Source organism: Ruditapes philippinarum, unplaced genomic scaffold (genome assembly GCF_026571515.1).
Source record: "Ruditapes philippinarum isolate M1 unplaced genomic scaffold, ASM2657151v2 ctg239_1_1_1_1, whole genome shotgun sequence".
In the NCBI taxonomy this organism is placed as follows: Eukaryota; Metazoa; Mollusca; class Bivalvia; order Venerida; family Veneridae; genus Ruditapes; species Ruditapes philippinarum.
The window spans coordinates 688,497-700,940 of NW_026858173.1; positions in this window are offsets into that span (position 1 = coordinate 688,497).

The window sequence follows — 12,444 nt, forward strand, 5'->3', positions numbered from 1 at the left end:
TTATTGTAGAACAGATATCTATAGTGGCTTAAATATGCTTATAAAAATAATTATTTTTCATCTCTGAAATGATCATCAATCTCCAGAACTTTATACAGGGGAAATATATTAAACTTTCCCACTGAACACTCATGTAGATGTTTATTCACCTTAAGAAAACGAAGTGATTCTGTATTAGTTTGTTGTCTATGTAAATTCATTCGTAAGTTTAATTCATTTCTAGTTTGCCCAATATAAAATTGTTAACAATTTGGACAAATAATACTATATATTACATTTTTAGTTAAACAGGTCATACTTTGTTTTACTGTGAAATTTTTGCCATTTGTAAACTGAATTGTGTTACCTTCGATAATTGAAGGACATGTCTTACACCTGGTTCGGTTACATTTTATTACAGACGGAATGTCCACTTTCATATCAAATCTGGAGGGTGATAAAATTTGTTTTAAGTTTTTCGGCTGTCTTTTACTGTTTATTATTCTTTTCTTTTGTAATATATTTTTCATTCTTTCACTCTTTTGTAGAATTGTTTTACAAGAATTTATAACTGGGAACATGTTTGTTTTTCTGGGATTGTGTGTTGAAACGAAAGGGATAACATTATGAGTGGAAGTACGAGTGTCTTGGCGATCAGTGGTCTTAATGGGTCCCTTAGATATAGCCTGCTCTATTCCATGTTGTATCAGTACATCTGGATAATTCTGTTGTTGTTTTAACTGTAATTTCAATTCTGTTAGACGCTTTTCTTGTAAGCCTTTTTTCACGATAGTAATGCTTCTTGGCGCTAAAATGTTAACTTTAGTATGCTTAATGATCTAAATAGTTGTGTGTATCTGTAGGTTTACAGTATAAATCTGTAGAAATGTTATTTCCCGACTTCATAAACAGGAATATCCAAAAATGCCATCGCAGTTTTACTTTCATTATACTTTGATGCAACTTATTAAATTCGTTTAAAAAATCAGACGTGTCAATTTCTTTGGAAGAATTAAAAAGCAATCGTCAAGAAATCTCTTCCAGTTAAGTCTTAAATAGCTTGAAAATTCATTGTTGTATTTAGTTTTCATCCTTTCATTTCTTCTAAATATCCGAGGACTAAGGTAGCGTTAGTTGGAGTGATAATAGTACTCATAGCTGCGCCTTTTTTCTGGATAAAGTATTTTCCGTCGAAGTAGAATACGTTGCTGTATAAAATAAGTTTTAGCGATTTTGTTATGAAATTATGTTGAAATCGTTTGTCTATCTTTTCTGGCATTTTTTCCATCCAGAATATCATAGCTTTCAGTCCAAGATCGTGGGGATTATTGGAATACAAGTTTACTACATCGAAAGTGACTAGTTTAGATTCATTATCTTCTAGGTGTTCTGGTAAATATTTCAGAAAGTCTAAATCATCTCTAGTAAAACTAGGAACACATTTACATAGAGGTTTAAGAATTATGTCTAATATTAGGCTGAGTTTTTGTGTTATGCTATTAGGTCCTCCACAAATAGGTCTAAAAGGTAAATCGTTAGGATCACAAGCTTTCAGATATTCTGACTGTTGTTCGTTCAATGAATCAGCAATTGTTTTACTTTTGTGAATTTTTTGGTAAACCATAGAAATAACTTGTTGTGTGTTCAAAATTTGTTAGATAGTCAGACTCTTCTTTAAGTGTTTATTTGCCTTTTTTTTCATAGTACACACTTTATCGCCTACATTATTTGATCTAAGTTTAGATATTTGAAAACTAAGGATATTTTATATATATATATATATATATATATATATATATATATATATATATATATATATATATATATATATATATATATATATATATATATATTATATTATATATATATATATCTAAGTTTAGATATTTGAAAACTAAGGATATTATATATATATATATATATATATATATATAATGATACAAAGTGCCTAATACAATTATAATAGTTCATATTATGCCAATCTCTTTGTGCAAATTATAACATTTTTTTTCATCAATGTAACATAACACATATTTTTAAAAGAACTTTAATTTGATCACTCCAGAAGCATATCAATGAATGTTTTAGTATCTTCATCAAATTAAGTGTTAATTTGCTTTTTTTCATAGTACACACTTTATCGCCTACATTATTTGATCTAAGTTTAGATATTTGAAAACTAAGGATATTTCTTTTTACAATATTTTAGTATGTTATGTGCATTGTTTAGGCAGCTAATAACAATATTAAATGTTTCGAGTCCTAAGCTTGTACCATCATGGCGAAACAAATTAGAAACGTCATATAGGGTCTATTTGTTTCGTAAGTCAGTTCAAATCATATTGAAAATACTTTTGCTTTTTCAAGACATGCTATATTGCATGTTATTGCCATTCCGTCAGTGTTTTTAGAACCACTTTATTTCAGTAGTTTTTAACATGTTATAATAATCATTAAGCTGTATACTATGTTGCTTTTGAGTTTTGATATATAATTATTACTTTAATGTTTCCATTTTTATTTTAATGGTTTCGTTTGTGGCGTTTTGTTCAAAGTGGAGCATTTTTAAAAATAAATGTGGTATATATAAGATACAAATAAGCAAGACGTTTTCAGTTTTATTTTGTTTCTAAACAGTTTAACAGCACAATCGCATAGTATCTGATGTTTATATTTTTCTTTCACCATTGATAAATAAGGTAGTTAAACGCTCAAACATAAAACACTATTATACTTTAAGATAAGATATTCTTTGGTAGGCATGGTTGAAAGAACACTTTGTTATAAATTAATTTGAATGTTGAAAATAAAGTAGTAAACTCATATGATTTTAAATATGAAATAGATATATGAGTTAATGCAAGTTTAAATGTGTCAGGCAGTAAATGGTGGAGACTGTAAAACCATCATGAAAACCCTCTTCATATAATATTCAACTTCTGCTAAACACAAACAGTTTGTCACTATATTATGAAAAGTATATACAGTAAATCATTTAGTTTTCATACTTTGATTTGAAAAAAAATATCAGGATGTCTCTGGCTGATTTTTGTCATTTCGTGTTTTCGCACCGCGACCCCGCGAAGCGGAAAGTGAGAATTAACAAGTTAAAAAGCCGAAGTGGGAAACACGCTACTAAGCGGAGGGTGAGGTCACTTTGAGGGGGCGCAGAGCGATATTAAAGAAATAAAACGTTTGGAGTGCGGAGCGAAAACACACTTATTAATGGAGGCGCTGGGCGAAGTTTATTAAATAAAATGTCGCCCCTCGTCGGGGGCGGGGGAGCGAAAACACGCTTATTAACGAAGAAAGAAACGAGGTTTAATGAATGAATAAAACTTCAGGGTCGCGAAGGGAAAACACGCTCATTAGCGGGGTGAGGGGCGAAAAGTCAAGATTTTAACTTTTAAAACGGCGTAGGGGCGAAGCGAGAAAAAAAACGCTAATTAGCGGGTGTGCGGAGTGAAATGTAGAACTTTTGAAGATTTAATTTGGCGGTGGCACGAACAACAGCATGCTAATGAAAGTCCTATAACAATAACTATTTCGTTTCGCAGCCGTATTAAATTAAATCACAACTTTTCGCCCCGCACTGCCGCTAACTTGTGTGTTTTTGTGTGAAGGTAATCAAATCATGTCACTGAAATATTTAGTAATAAGCAAAAGTTGTGTAGTATGTTGTAAGTATATGATAAACATTCATGTACAAGAATAATAATTGTGTAAATGAATATTGCCTACTTGTTTTTGGTTTTGTTTCATTTTATATTATACGCTACGATAATCTGTTTATATGTACCATTAATTACTTATGCATTTGTTCTTATCTTTATGTTACAATATCTATCAACTCGAGGCAACTAAGTATGCCAGAAACTCTACCATAAAACCACCATAAAATTGTTAAATACGTAGATGCAGGTATGCAACTTTATCTTAAAAAATATCTACGGTAAAATTATTTGAAATACAAATATGCTGCATTATATTTCTCGGTCAATTTTCAAATGCCATGTTGAAGGAAATTTCGAATTCTTCATTAGTGCAAGAACGTATTGGAATGCATTGGCAGATTCGATTCAAAAAAAGAGTTTAAACAAAAATTTTAAAAATACTGTGGAACATGGCCAATACACAGTAGGTTTCTTCTTTAAGGTTGCTCTATACTGTCCAGTAATACCGTATTATTCCGAGTAATTATCAGTTACAAATTAATGATGATCTGTCCCTTATAATCATGGCAAACAGTTGAATACAATTATTTGTTTATAGGAAGGTATAATCAAAATAAAAATATATTGCTTTTCTTGGGCAGAGGGGTGAGGAGTATTGGTATTAAGTTCAGTAAACAAATGATGCCTTCTGTAGTTTTGCTTATTTTCACCCATATACATAGTAGTTGCAAATAGTTTTATAAATTATCAAAAAGAACTGTTTGGTAAAAAATTGTGTTTTAAAATAATTAACTAGTCCACTGTTATATGATTCAGATTGTGTTTATATAAATCAATAAAAAATATCGAAATTTCTATATATTGTGTGTGACAGATGCTAGATCAAATTCGAAATGTTAAATACTAAATTGTTACACTTTTTGATTCTGGTCAAAATTTACTTATCTATGATTGAAGCTTTTAGGAGCTCTACATATTATCAACAACGATCCAGCAATAGTGTTTGAAACACTTTGTTAGTTATTTTCTGTTTTTTTTAGATAATTTATATTTGTGTGATTTTACGTTTTAAACCTGAATAAACAACCGTTTTATCAATCCTGTCTTGTGTATTATTTTTCAAGAGTCACCTTTTTTACGATGAAAAAAAAATGGTTTAATTCGATGTAGCAACTAAAATGCAATTGTGATTAGTGTTTTTGTGTTGTTTTTTTTTCAATTGTGTTTTTCTTTCTTTCTTTTTTTCTTTTTATTAGAATATGGAAAAATCAAATGAAAGGTAATTCCATGTGTACATTTACTTACAATGCAGTGCTCAACTTAGATTTATTTCAAGTATGTGACAACGATTGTGTCAATTTTTACTTTTTGAATAAGAACGATACTTTTTTTGGATAAAATCTTATATAAGACAAATGTCAAATTTATTCTCAATTGTTAGTTTAATGCTTCGCGTTCAAAAACTTCTAGTAAGTCACATCATTTTGTACGTGTTTCATTGACTGTTTAGTGTTGTATCAGGGACGATTAACCTGTCCTTACGATAACAAAGCAAAGGAATAAACATTTAAAACATCATTGCGATCCTACACTTTATTCAAATGTACCGAAACTATGACTAGCAGTGACGCAAGATGTGTTTTATAAATACCAATCAAAATAAGAGTCAATTCATATCAAAATTTTTCTCAATGTGGCCGTTTGTTTGTTACTTAGAATGTAGAAATTGTTCAGATAAGAATATATTCTTGGAAACTTTGTTTCTTTTAAGACATTTTTAAAATGTAGATTTGCCGTCATAAAAAAATGTTGCGTAGCTCCACTCAGGTGGATACGAAAATATTGAAGAAGATATACGACACATAGGTAAACAAGAGGTATCATTTAAAACATATTCAGACCAGGTAAACCTGTTTTTTCTAACATATTTTTTTATTCGGAGTGTTGTATAGCATTAAATTTTAAGATCTAGGAAACACTGCAAGAAGTGTTTCTTAATGTAACGGTCGTGTTAGGTATGTGTATTTACTGTCAATGATATGTATATGAATACTACATACATGTTCTTTATCCATTGTCATATAGAATTTAATATGCTTCTTATAACACATTTGAGTTTCCCGAACAACAAATTCAGTTTTGTCAACGAAACCTTATACGTTTAGATTTCATCCTCATGAAGTGTTTCGTTCTATTCAGTTATTATTTTGGTGTTTTGTGCGACTGTCTGGCAGGAACGATTGCTGATTATTGTGTCGTTTTAAAGGAATAATATTTAAGTATTTAAAGCACGGTAACATGCATTTCTAATAGATAGTTTGGACTCGTATAGAATGACTAGAAAGAGGACAATTATGGATAGTTGGAAACGGAAATGACATGAGGCTTGATGGAGAACTAGTATAGGTTATAAGTTTTTATTGAAAATGAAAACGAGAAGTAGATTAGTTTAGATTCAATAATGATCCTCCTTTGGTGATAACATGGTACAATATGTAATGAGGCTCACAACGGAGTGATTGGATCTTCTATTGATAAACAAAAGTACTTAAAGAATATCTCAAAATTTATCTATTCAGTACAAGCACTACTCACTCGAAGATTTACAATTGAATAAATGTTATTTTGAAAGTGTATTCATTTATTTTGAAAATCGAGTTGAAATTTTTTTATAGACAGCTAAAGAAAACCTTTTTACACATAATATTAATATGCCCAATATTTTAACGTCAAAATGAATAAATATATCATGTATATGTATAATATAATATTAGTATGACTCAATTATAAATAACGTTTTTAAGAAAAAATGAACCAGATTATAAATGGAGTTTTTAAGGTATAATTTATATGTTATTCCTGTCTTGGACCATGTAATTAATGTGAAATTCGTTTATTTGTCCCTTCTGTTTGGTAAAGTAGTTCGGCGGTCGGTCGGTAACAAGAGTCAGTTTTTTGCGCATTTAGTAAAATGTCAATATTTAAAGAAAATTGACCCCACCTTATTTATTTCTTATAAAACGCACATGCTTTATTTTAAGTAAATTAAATGCGAAGTGATCTTATATTTTTATTTTATCAACGTAATTCTATACAACGTTAATTTGTCTACTTACATCAGGAAAAATAAGTCACATAGAAGCAAATATCAAATTAAGTGCTTTATGAGCGCAACACTGTAAATTGCAAATGATATGATATTATCTGCACACTTCCGTACAAATATCAAGGTTTATGAAATAAATCTGTCTATTTATTGCATGGAAAACAGATTTTGTCCATTCATTCAATACATGTAAAAGTGATCGAATGAATAAAGATATATATTATATATTCATTTTAAAGCTCTGAATATGATATCTAAAACCACAACATACAGAATATCTTTAGCATGTGTTTAAATTTCATGTGTCATTGCTCGTGTCTAATGAAATAGGGAACAAGAATGTACTTATTTGTGATATATTACTTACTGAAGAATAGGCTAAATATCATATAGGTTCTTTTTTTGTTTTATGTCAACTAAACTTCCAACATTTCACCGGAAGTACTTCTGACATTATTTTTTCCGGCAATGCAAGAGTTTTCTGTATAAAAAAACCGCCCAAAATGGCAAGATTAAAAGTGTAGCGGTAAATACATGATTTCACCTCGCTCCCATGGCTATGACTTAAGGTCAAAGAGAAAAATTGTTTAATTGGAAATTGAGATGCATAGATGTTTTTGCGACAATTATCACGAAACCTTAATGTGGCATTATTTTTGCACTTTGTAATTAGGGACTTATGATCCAATACTAAAACAATGTGTGTGACCTTAACGAGAAAACAATAGGTGGACCTAACTAAAACGACATTCAACGAGATGATATCAGATGTTGTACTAGATAATAATGAGTATGTTATTGATGATATGACAGTCTTAAAGATGATAATGCATCCTGAAACAGCTTTTTATCAACACTGGAAAACTAATATTTTTATTTTTATACATAGAGAAATAAACAAAATATATGCAAAATATTTGATCTTGATACTAAATTGTATGTTACATTCATTTTAAATTATATCAATCCTATCTATTCATTAGAAATCATTTCTCATTTCCAAGTGAAAGATTATCTATTAAAATAACTTTTGGAATGAATGAATCAGCTGAAGCTAGGTCAGTAGCATTAGTAGGAATGACATTAACTTTTAAAGAGATATATATATATAAATATCAAAAGATTTTCAAAATGATTTCAAATAATTTCATGGAATCTATAGTGCATCCGATTCGTATTATAAGACTGATATTGTTCAACGAAAATGTTTCACTGTCTGAAAATGGGTAATTGATATTTACACGATACATACAAACTGGTGGACGTAATTATAAAAGGAAAAGCAAAACAAACAACAAACAATAGAAAATGGATTAAAGATGAAGAGACCAAAAGAAAATGCCTGATATATCTTAATTTCAGTTGCCCTAAATTTATTACTTTAAATAGTGTTTTTGTAATCCGCTTCTTATTTTTAGTTGTACATAATTAAGTAGAAGCTTTAGAATATTTTTTGTTAAATGTTAAGTAATACGTTTGGCATATTGTATTAATTATTTCACGATGTAATTATGATATCGTGTGTACTTGTCATGGTATTATTTTTATGTATTATATTGTTTTACATAAATCTGGTTTTGATAAAATTGGTAAATGTTTTAGAGAACAGACTCTTTGTTTGTTTCACTGACTATAATCTTTGAACGTGATGTTAATGTCGAAGTATTTCAGAATCTTACAAATACAAGATAAGTTTTCAGTTATATAAAGATAAGAATATATTTCTTTGAGGATAAATCACAAATTTAATGGACTAATTATTATCATTTTTTTGCAGTCTTGAATAGAGCATATGCGACTTAAGCCAAAATCGTCATCTTCACTATATTAAAAAAGTGTAAGTGATCGATGAGGTTAAAAATCTTCCCAATGTTATGATGTAAACATTTGCCGTTTGTCTGAAGCTATATAACATCATGTTTCAAAAAAATCTGCAAGGCATATATGTACACAGATCTTCTTTAAGTTAATATCGTTCTCACATAAGCACAATAAAAGTGGCGGTGTTTGACGCTGACATGGACAAGAAGATTATTATCAATTTCTGCTTTAGTGCTGAATTACCACAACGGTCATCTTAAAACGTTCAAAAACTGCGGAAAAGTACCAGAAAGTTAAAGGAGCGCCAGCATTCAAAATTTATAAAAATAGAATACTCGCAGTCAAGCAATCAAAAACAGTTCAGAAAAACATGAATAATTGAGATAGGCAGCAAAACGTTTGCAGTATATCAGAATTTTTCGTCTATAAAATATTGATTTTGTTGAGAATTGAAATAAAAACACACTTTATTGAAGTCTCTGAAAAATAGGTTGCTTGGCATCAAAAGTATCTCCTTCACAGAGGTGATACTTAGAAAATGAAAAACATTGACATCATATCACATATAGTAATTATGACGTCGGTGCCTTTAACAAATTGCCTTAGCAGACGTCTTTGTCTGTGTAATCAAAAGGACAATTAAAATCATTGGAATAAATCAAATGACCATCACCTTTTAAGTTATATTGTTTTATTAGTTTATTACAGTCTCATCAATGTACACAACATATAAAATACAATATAAATGCACATTGCCAATCTATAAGATTTACAAGAGACTAAAGGTTGACTTACTATTTACATATAAAATTCTAAAAATCTAAAATACCCTTGCTAATTTAAACCAGAGTTGTGAAGAACATATGATAAAATGAATCTACTGATGTAATTTAAAATATTGAGGTAGCAAAGTACTTCCAAAAATTCTATATAGAAATTATGTTGTGGTTAAATTTAATCAAAATCCGGTTTAGAAGATTATTAGCAAAGGTATTTTCTAAATAGTACATGTATATCTAAGAACACATAAAAGTTATTTAAAATAATGTCAGTTGTATAAAATTAGTTTTCTTCTATTCAATATGTTAAAACAGGTTTTGGCAGTTAAAAATACAATGTCTGCATTGGAGAGAATATATCCTACTTTATCAATGTCTGAGAGGGCATCAAAACCATCGTTTAGCATTTGTGCTTCTCGAATCAAGTCGTTACGAATGGAATCATATAGAGGGCAATATAATAATACATGCTTTTCATCCTCTACAATAGTTTGACAGTGGGAGCACAATCGTTGTTCCACTGGCAAACCATTGTAGCGTCCTAACTCTATACCAATTGGAGCTGTGCCACTGCGAAATTTAGCTAAGGCACCCCTGTATGACCTGTTCACTGTTATAACCACTTCTAGTAGGGACTTTAATAATAGAATAGAAGACAGGGAACTTGCAGCAACCTCAACAACTTTCAGTTTTTTTTCAGTACAACTTTGTCTAAGGGGATGTCTCTAAAAAAGGAGTCATTATTATAGTGAAGAGACTAACACTGCATTATCTAAATGGAATTGATAAGACTCAATTGGACTACAGCTTTATTGTTTTAACAAAAACATCTCTTACCTTCTAACTCAAAACTTAACCTGAAAATAGAGTTAAATACAGTTTTCAAATCATTAATTTTTATCAGCCCTAGAACTACTTGTAAGCGTTTATATAACTAAACATGTATTATAATTTTGTTGAAATTATTTATACTGTTACTAATGAAATTGAAACCTGGATAAATTCATCAATACATATTTGGCTTCAGGGTTTATAAACCCCCACCTAAATGTTAAAACATTGATCTATCATTTTATTTCTCGAACTTATTTCGAAAAGAATACCTCCCAGTAAGATGTTTTTTCTCAAAAATATGATTAATGAAGTTAGAAGGTTATGTTGATAAACTTCAGAACTTAAAATTATGACAGCTTCCATCCTCAGAAAGTTTTAAAACTTATTTATATTAATTATTAATATATTGTTCTTGTTATTAGTACTTCATATTAAACACTTGACCAGTTATATGATAGATATTGTTTATGTGCCCCACTCATGCAATCCTGCCTGTCTCCATTGCACAAACATAAATGCATAAAAAATACAGAATAGTTCCTGCACTTATCGGTGCATTTCAGCATGGTTTTAAGTTATTATTCAATATATTCTATTTCAGTGAATGACCCTTAATAACCACAAAAAATAGTTCCCATTTAACCTGTTTTGTACAAATTGTATGTCTCGCCTATCTTGTCATCTTTTTTTTATTTAAGAATTCTTGTCAATGTGATATTGCAGTGAATGTTGATAGATCTTTTTTGTTTTTAATAATTAATTTAAACGTGTTAGACATGGTTGTCCCTGACTTTTCAAATTCATATGTCGCCACATTTAGAAGGTCTGACTTTTTCCATTCATATATCTCCACATTTAGATGCATTTATTATATTGTTCCTTCACTCTTACCGAAGCTGTGAATTGTTCCTATAATTTGATTAAGATTTACAAGTACATTTGTATAAAGCAAATATGAAAAAAAAAACAACAAATATAACCTTCAGAGTAAAATAAGTTTGATAATATAACCTTTTCTCCTTTAACCTTATATATAATTTTAATTCATACATGTAATTTAAAAAAAAAAAAACAGTTTTTCTTTTTGTTATTAACATTTGATATCGTAAGACATAACGTTAGTTTAAGTATAGGTTATATGTTATATACCGAGTTTTAAGCTATTTTGTTTATTTTGAACTGAAATAACTTAAACTTATTATAATAATTATATTCTATCAAGATCTAGCTTTTTCTTGTGTTTTTTTTAAATGAAAACTTATAATTAATTTTTCGAGCGAACGAAGTGAAGCGAGAAAATTAGTTTCTTAAAACTTTGTATATAACCTAAAACCGACTTACAGTAAGACCGCGCTTTCAAATCAAGTGCATTATTCAATAGGCTGGCATATTTAACGCATGAATTTAATACAAACCGTTGAGTTACAGCACTGTATGGTAAATATTTCGGCAAAAATTAAACAAAATAGAGCAATTTCATTGGCAGACAAACGTTGGCGAACTGTAGATTAGATTTTTAGTATTAATTAACGCAATGAAAATTATCAAAGGGTAATTACAACTTAGAGATAACATTGTTAGATAATGTGATACTTGGGCATATCGGTGACTAATACAACCATGTTGTTTATTCATGCATTTTCCATAACAGTAAATTGCAATATTTACCACAGCAGCCTTGTGAGTGTTTACCCACTAAAGTCACGTGACTGGTTCGTCGATATAATCCGAGCACGATAAACAGAAGTTTATTTATATTTATTTATAGTACGGAAAGTCCATCTTAATACTATATATGTAAATTCAATGTTGCACATCTAAACGGTTGTATGTTTTACTGATAATTGTAAAAGTAATCACATGTAATAAATTTCGCATTAGCTCAATCGGTAAGGTAACATACTTCAAAGGGTTTTTGATGATGATGATGTGTGTTTTTTGTTGTTGTTGTTGTTGTTGTTGTTGTTGTTGATGATGATGATGATGTAATTATGTTGTTTTAAAATCGAAGTATTTTCATCTCATTTATTCCACTATATAATTTTTTTAATTTCTTATTATAAAGGTATGAATATTTTGACAAATTTTAAGAGAGATAAATACAATGTTTTTATGTTCATATGCGTTATCATGTATTTATTTTCTCAAACAGTAACTAATTAAAAAACAAAACTTGAATAAGAAATGAAACAGGTTACACCAGGTTTCGAACCCGCTAGATTAATTCACTTTCATATTGATAAGCAGTCTT